Below are 8,094 nucleotides of genomic sequence, written 5' to 3' on the forward strand. Positions count from 1 at the left end.
CCTGCTGGTTCAGCTCAAAGCAGCAACCCAGCACTCAGGCCTGAGCAAAGCTCTACCTAAAGAGGCATCCAAAGCTGCAAGCGCGTTAACACAAATCATTAGCTGCTTCGTTTGCTCTAGGAGAGGGACCGTTTTACTCCCAAAGCTGCTGTTCACAGACCCAAAGCAAGGATCAGCTGCTCAAAACCATCAAGTGCCAAAGCTCTAAGCCTGGGTAAGAGAGATCAAGCATCACACCTCAGTTTTAGCTTCTCCCTCTCAGCCACAGCCAGGGAGTTAGTTCACAATCACAGGGAAGGAGGCTGCAGAAACATCTCAAGATGTCCCAGCCAGGATGAGGGACCCTTTCGCTTCAGGATGCTGCTGCCTTTTCCAAGCACCCACAGAGCCATGCGGTACAGAACACCACTGCCTGCCAGCGCTGGGGGACGATTACAAGCTCTGCTCGCTGCTTTTCAAGGATCCCAGAGCAGTTTACAGCACCAGGGAGACAGCACCTTGACATGCGTGCACAGGCCTCTGAATTGCCCCCTTTCTCTGAGAAGCTGGAAAGAAACAGCCCTTAACTATACCCAAGTGGTGAGCAGGACCCCAAATTTGTTTGGATTTTGGTTTGTGCTTTGGGTGCTCTCTATGAAGTTGTAGGGCGACGCACAGGGAGGAAGGCTAAGGCATTCAGGGCGAGATGGAATCAAGAAATCCCGTGTTCTGAGCTAGCTGCTTCCAGCTCTCTTCTAACTTGGCATCCATACCCTAAGGGGAAAAAAATTGTCCAGCAGCTGCCACCCACTTGAATCCAGTCTCCCCTCTTTTCTGGATACAAACCTCCCCAAGTTCCATTCCCCGCAAACTCTCCTGATGTCGAGCAGCCACTGCTCCCTTTCCAAAGGGATGTGACTCTCCATAGCATTTCACATCCCCTTCAAAAGCCAACCAGCTTTTTCTCTTTCCTGAGTGAGTACCTGAGCATCCTGTTCCCTCAAACTAACAGCAAAAAGGGAAGGGAAACCATCACCAACTGAAACATAGAGTTTTCTGCTGGAATGCCCCACTAAAGACAATTCCCTTTATAGGAAGTGAATCCTTCATGTCATCCAGCCCGAAAGCTCCAACTGTGAGGAGGCCTAAAACCTGGCAGCGATGGGCTTCAGTCCAGCAAAGCACACCCCTCAGACTGAATCCATGGTACCCAGGCCCAAAAATAAAGATAGGAGTAATAAATATCATGCACAAACTCCCAGGGCAGAAGGCTGTGCTTGCCCTGGAATAGTGGAAGGTACTTTCTGAGTGATGCAGCAGCAACTAATTCCATGAGACTACGTTCAGCCAGTCTCAGATTTATAGCCAGGCTAGCAAGTCACTGAAGCACATACAAAGGAGTGAAAGCAGAAGATTAAAATCCATGAGCAGACTGTGGAGCAAACCTTGTTCTCACTTTTAAGGCAAGTTCCAAACGACGCTCAACGTTAGAGGCATGCTGCTTGCCCCTTGCTCCGAAAGGTTTGCTTTGTTCTGTTTTTTAAATATGTGTACTCTCTTCAAGTAATCAGCAAAACTGATTTAGTATCCTTTCTTGTTCACCTCTAATGAATGCAGAAAAAAAAAGGTACTTTATTCACAGGTAGAGTCAAAAGACAACAGATCAGACTTGCAAACAGAGGCACGCGACTCCTCTGTTATTTGGCATCTCTTACACTCCAGGCCAGCAGAGAATAAGAACACCCTGACCTGGAGAAAGTCTTACACAGTCAGTCTGAAAAAGTCTCACACCTCACTCAAAATTTAGAAGAATGCACATTCATCCCAGACAGAAAATGAGAGATATTTCAGGGTGTTCTCCATTAGTTTATCATTTAATGTAAATGCTGACAAAAAAGCAGATAAGACCTTGTAGACACTTCCATCTATTTACAAACCAAATAGTGAATTCACCACCTTGCAACTTTTTGGTTGTTGAATCTACAGCTCAAAGGACCCTTAGACACTATGTGAAAGCAAGGTGAGCCTTAAGAGGGAGAAAAGCAAGGTCAAGAAGGAAGAAGAAATAGCATTTAAACATATGGCTTTTTCTATATAACCACCGTGTACACACAATAGGTCTCACCTGCCTTTTTCTTCATTACAAAACTCACACTGTTGGCTCTATAACTCTAAAAAAAGAAATAAAAGGAGACAAATACTGACTTTCAGATTTCTGGATCCTCTTGCCTTTTGCCTCCTTCATTCCACTCTGTGCTGCTTCAACGTAATTTCTAGGAGGCTTTTATCTCAAGTTTAAAAAGTATGTTGCAGGAGTAAAGACACAGGGAGTCAGATAAAGTGAACTTTCTTCTACTCCTTTGGTCATCTCAGAGGTTTTTCAAAAGGTAGTGAAGCATCTAACCTTTCAAGAAGAGCGGCATCAATGCCTTGTTTGCCTCTGAAAGTCCTCCCCATTACCAGGCTTGCATGGACTAGGCTTCAAAATTCCCCTGAACTTGCAAAAAAACCAGTTTATGGAATTCTTGTACGTTCTACTTAACTTCTACTCCTATTAAAACTGTTCTGATAGCTACAAACCAAACATTCACAACATCAACCCAGAGTCAGCCATTCCCACAAAGGCTCAAGAATTTTTTTTGATGGGGAACAGAAACAGGCAAGGAGGAAAACAGAAGGAGGAGAAAAGCAAGAAAAGAACCAGTTCAAACAGAAAGAGAATTTGTGACATTTTGTTTAGCTTTGATTTGTGAGAACAGCATATAGGGAATATTCCACTTATCCAGGATCCTAAATAAATGCAAGAAATGGTTCATAACCTGACTCAACAAATTTCATGGTCTCCTTTATTACCTCGACTATCCTTTTTATTTTATTTTTTGTTAAATATACCTCTGCAGGGCACAATCACATACAATCAATACGATTGGAAAATTACATGAGCTCTATCCCAAGCATATATGCACCAATGTTAAAAAGTTATTTAAAAAAACCAAACAAACCAAAAAATAAAATAAACTCCACCCAAAAAGGTGATAATGACTGCAGATGTCTCCGGGAGACTTGTACGGTTCTAATAAGATCAAAGAAAACTAGGCTTACAAAAAAACAGGATAAAAAGGTAATCTACAGAGAAATCCCACAACTGGAAGTAGATGATTTCAAAGAAGAGGTGGGAGTCGTCACATAGAAGATCCCACAACCCTTCCTCCCTCCCCCCACAAGTACCTTGCCTCACCTTTTCCTCCCCATAGCATCAAATGCAATGGGGAAAGAGCTCAACACTACGCTACCAGTTACAGAAAATAGGGAAAAATATTCAAACTACAGCACAGTTGCTAAGCTGACTTCACAGAAAGCCTCTTAGCATAGAGGCTGCTTATACAGCAAGCAGAGGCCAAAAGGGGTAATGGGAACTCCTTAAAATTAGAACAAACTGAAAGTCATTTGATGTGTTAGATTTGTCCATGGTAGAGCAGCTTCACTTAAGAGAGGCTGCAGACTAAAGGTACCAATTGCGAACTGTGCAGCAGCTGTGACACGAACAGGGTTTCTTCTGTCACAGGTTGCTTTAGGCATTTATCAAAAGCTGCTACCAAGCTTCTTTTTAAAAAGCTAGAAATAAAGAGGTCAGTGCACACATCCAGTTGTGGGATCCATCCAATACAGAGCCTGGTTTGGATGCCAAAGACTTGTGAGTACTGTCTGCCACAGAACTAATAATATATCTTTTTAACATTACAAAGAAGCAAACATTTTCTTAAACGTCTTAAACATCAAATATTTCACAATTATTTTTTTTTTGCTTACAGATATATTTTCCCCATATACATGCCATCACCTCTAATGCTTTTTTTTTCCCCAGAGACACTGCACAACCTGTTGCTTCCATCTTTCCCAAGACTGTATTTTTCAAATTGAAGCTGATAATTTTGTTTTCCTAAAACTTTCAAGTCCTATAGTCAGTTGTTTCCCAGAACATGAAAACATCAAACCTGTATATCCAAAGACACCTACCTGCCTTGCTGGAGGAAGCTAAGCACCTAAACTTCCCCAAATGCTGAACACCTGGCAATTTGCACTAAAATCATACACAGACTCATTGGAATTGCAAAGATTGCCTGGGAAAGATCAGATAATTATTCAGGTTACTTAGCTATAGGCATCCAATTTTCATTATTGTGGCCAGATATTTTAAGCTTCAAATGGCCATGTAGACAAAATCCACATTCCCATGTGCTCTTTTTATGGGGAGATCTCAGAAAAAGGTGCACTCTCTTTGCTCACCGCAGTCTTCAAAGAGGTTCCCCAGCATGATATAACACTTGCCATTCGGAAATAAAATTATAAAGAAAATCAATATCGAAGTTTGTTCTCCCTTTTCCTGCTAATCAGGGTTCTACCTGCATCACCAGAAGTGCCTCGAAGACTGTGACAACACTAAGCAGCTACATTCTTCTCCCTACACAAGAATAAAGACACGTTAACTGTATGAGGACACTACGCTGGGACACCATTCACCCCAACCCTCTGACTTATATTGTGTAACGTGAGCTATCTTACTCTAGCCTCTTCCATCTCCCGGACATTTCGACAGAAAATAATGCAGGTGGTAACAGCCGAGTATGAAAAAGAGAATCCTCAACGACATTTTTGAGATAATTGACCTGAGAACACACCAGTTTGCACCACATAATCTAAATGCTGATATACCACAAGTAACTGTTAGCACCATTTAAACAACTTAGGAACTTTTGCTTCCCTTTTTTTTTTTTCCATCCCGGGGAATTGATTTATTGTGATACAAAAAAAAAGTTAAGTTGCCAATCCACTGACTTTTTTTTTGTTTTCTGGGTGGTTTTTTTCCTGCATCAGTGATACCAACATTAGGAGGCAGAATTGGAAGTGTGTGCTTTGGAATGTGAATGATGACAAAATTTAACTATGAAGGTAACATCTTGCTGTGTTCCTTCTACCTATTCTACAACTACAAAAACATCTTCACACAAACAAAAGCACAAAACTGCCACGTTGCTTATATGGGGGTTTTCCCTAATTGAGAACAAAGCTGATGAGATGGCACTCCTGCTCTTGAGCCCCCTGATTATTAGCACTGAATTTCTTGGACCATAAAAGTGGGTCTGAAATAGCTAGTCAATCAAAGAAACGTTATATTGGGGTTCTTCAGAAAACTGCTCTCTAAGTCTGCTTCATCATAGTCCAGATTTGTAAGTGAAAATGGCAATGAAGTCAGAGTTTATGCTACTCTGTCTTAAAGATCTCTGTCTGAACCTAAAAACCTTAGTAACAGTATGCAGGAGTCTAAGATCAAGGAAGGGAAATGTAAGTGCCTTTCTTGTCTTATCAATGAACAGCCTCACTCCTAGTCCTTTCTAATGAGGAATTTGCCCCAACTTACTTGATTTGTGCTGCCAAGAGACAATATCATACAAGGTTGCTTCTTCCACATCTAATTTAATGTAATGCTGCAGTTTGACAAGTCTTTTCAGTTCCAATGGGCTTAGAAGTCAGTCACATTTGCAACACAGATTTATCTTTTACTGTAACTGAAGAAATTTTAAATCAGTACTGTTTAAACACTTAAAGACGAGGCTTCTTTGATTATATAAAATTTCTATGTTCCTTCTCCCTCTCCAAATGAGCCATTCCGTCAGCTGAGATGGTGCATGAGAGACTGAAAACGTGTCAGAATACTCCAGATACGTACCAGTACATTGCAAATTGTACGACTACATGGAACGACTTTCCACAATTCAATGCATGGATAAGGCTTGACAATCATTAACTTCTGTAAATTGTTATTAGGATAATACAGTCAACTCACAAACCCCTACAAAGACTTAACAATCAAAATGGCTACACCGGGAAAAAAAAAAAAGAAAAGTGTAAAGCACAAGTCTTTGGCTCTCCTTTAAAGAAAAACAGCAGTTTACCAGGTTTATACAGATCCCCCGTTTGCCTACCAGTAGGGGCAATATCACATTTGTGCATCACTGAGTAATAACACCATTAGAAAAGGCAACTTCACAGAAGTTATTGGCTAAGCGAATTCCTTTGAATGCTCTGTTTTGAGGCAGCAAGCTGTCACTGTTACACAATCAGGGAGGGTGAATGGGCAAGCCACAGAAGGAAAAGGAAAGAAGGTACAGACAGGAGGGAGAGAAGAAGGCTCAGAAGAAACTAGAGAGAGAAGAACTTGAAAAGAAAGGGGACAACAGTACTGCAAGTTTGAAAGGCGCTCTGATCTAAACAGAAGAATTCCTACTCTGAAATGGGACACCGTACAACAGTATACAAGCGGGCCAGAAGAAAAAGTCTAAGTTCCTCCTATTAAAAGAGAACTAGGTCAAAGGAAAGAAAAAGAGATGTTAACAGGAGGAAAAAAAAAATAAAAAAATCACACAGCAGAAAAACAAACACAATTTCTACACTGACTGACTCACTGACATACTAAAGCTTAACCTAACACTTGAAGCTTCCTATTCTGGGCTTTTTGTCCATGCTGGGGCTGAAACTCAGGTATCAATGAGGGTTCAAAGCTGTCTACTGCAGCAGAAAATCCAACCTGCCTACCAAAGATGCAGGAGTGCCTTTGTAATGTGGTTTCTTCTTGTTCAGGTAGAAGGAACTAAACCACTTTAGAGCTGAGACCAATTTCACTGTGGTGGAGAGCATTCCTGTACAACTGGGACCGTGATGGGCTATAGAAGTCGTTGCAGCAGGATACAGAGTTAGTCCAGAAATTCATTTCCTGCTTATTAGCTGTAATCATCAATCCCCTCCTCCCAGGTCTACAGCCTGCTTTTCCACAAGAAGGGAAAGTTTCAGGTGCAGCTTCCAGAAAAAGACTTAAAAACACACACTGCATTTTGCTGTTTGACTTGTTTTATGAACTAAACTCCCACAAAAAAAATGCCGAAAAAGGGAAGGGGAAAAAACAAAGTCTAAAATCAATAGTGTTGGTAGATAGTAAACAAACTATTTAACAAGCCAAACTATAATACTGGGCAAACAGGGCATTCACCTGGACACACTGATCACAAGGACATTATGCACAAAGTACAGCACAGAGCACTGGATAAAGGAGAAAAAAATAAAAAACCAAAACCCAACAACAGTAAGGTCTCCCTTCAAACCCACAGGTTCTGGAAGCATTCACCATATGTAGGCCAACAATCTGAACACCTCCTACTGCAGAACTCCTCCTGGGAGCAAAAGCAAAGAAAATCCCTAACCTGACAAGGAAACTAGCTGACACAAACAATAAAAGGTAAAAAGTTTTTTTTGCCCCCTCCAGATTTTCTTCCTAGTGTCAAAAGTGAATCTGTAGATTCAAACACATCATAACCGTCTTTGAAAATCCATTTCACATCAAGAATACTGCAGTCCAAAAAAACACCAAAAAGAAAAAAGGGGAAAAAAAAAAAAAAAGTATGTTCAGGGCTTGTCCTCTCTAGATTAGAATATTGCACTAATTAACTAAAATGAGCTCCCTGTGTTAAAGACACAGCAGGAAGAAGCAAACTAATTAAAAGTAACGAGAAGGCTGACCTGACGGTGGTGCTCTGCACTAAAGGATGGGAGAGGAGGGCATGGTGCCTGTGGAGGTTGACTCGTGAGCAGGCTGCCAGGGGAAATCATGTTCATTATTGTCATGCCCAGAGCAGAGAAGGGAGAAACAGACCTGACGGGCTCGAAACTGCATCAGCCTAGTTCTGCTCGGCTCCCAGGGGAGCGGCCGTAACGCTAGGCCTCAGGTAGAAGGATGGGTGGGGACAAGGTGTAGATGAAGCTGTTCTACTGCAAAGATAATCCTTTGCCAAAAGTTAAGAGGGATTAGGAAAAGAGAAAAAAGCAAGCTTCAAAACTACTCTTGGCAATTAAGAGGCCGAAGTTCAACTAGGAGCAAAATAAACCTGTGTGAAGACATATGGGAAGTGTGGGCGTGTGCGCTGAAAAATGCCTTTATTTTCGTTCAGTGCTTCTACCTCCCAGACATTTGATCACAACAGCTGCACTCATGCGAAAAAATTCTTAAAACATACCCAATATATATACAGATATAACTATGTATATATGTATATATATATTTAT

This window comes from Apaloderma vittatum, unplaced genomic scaffold (assembly GCF_000703405.1).
Source record: "Apaloderma vittatum isolate BGI_N311 unplaced genomic scaffold, ASM70340v1 scaffold12182, whole genome shotgun sequence".
In the NCBI taxonomy this organism is placed as follows: Eukaryota; Metazoa; Chordata; class Aves; order Trogoniformes; family Trogonidae; genus Apaloderma; species Apaloderma vittatum.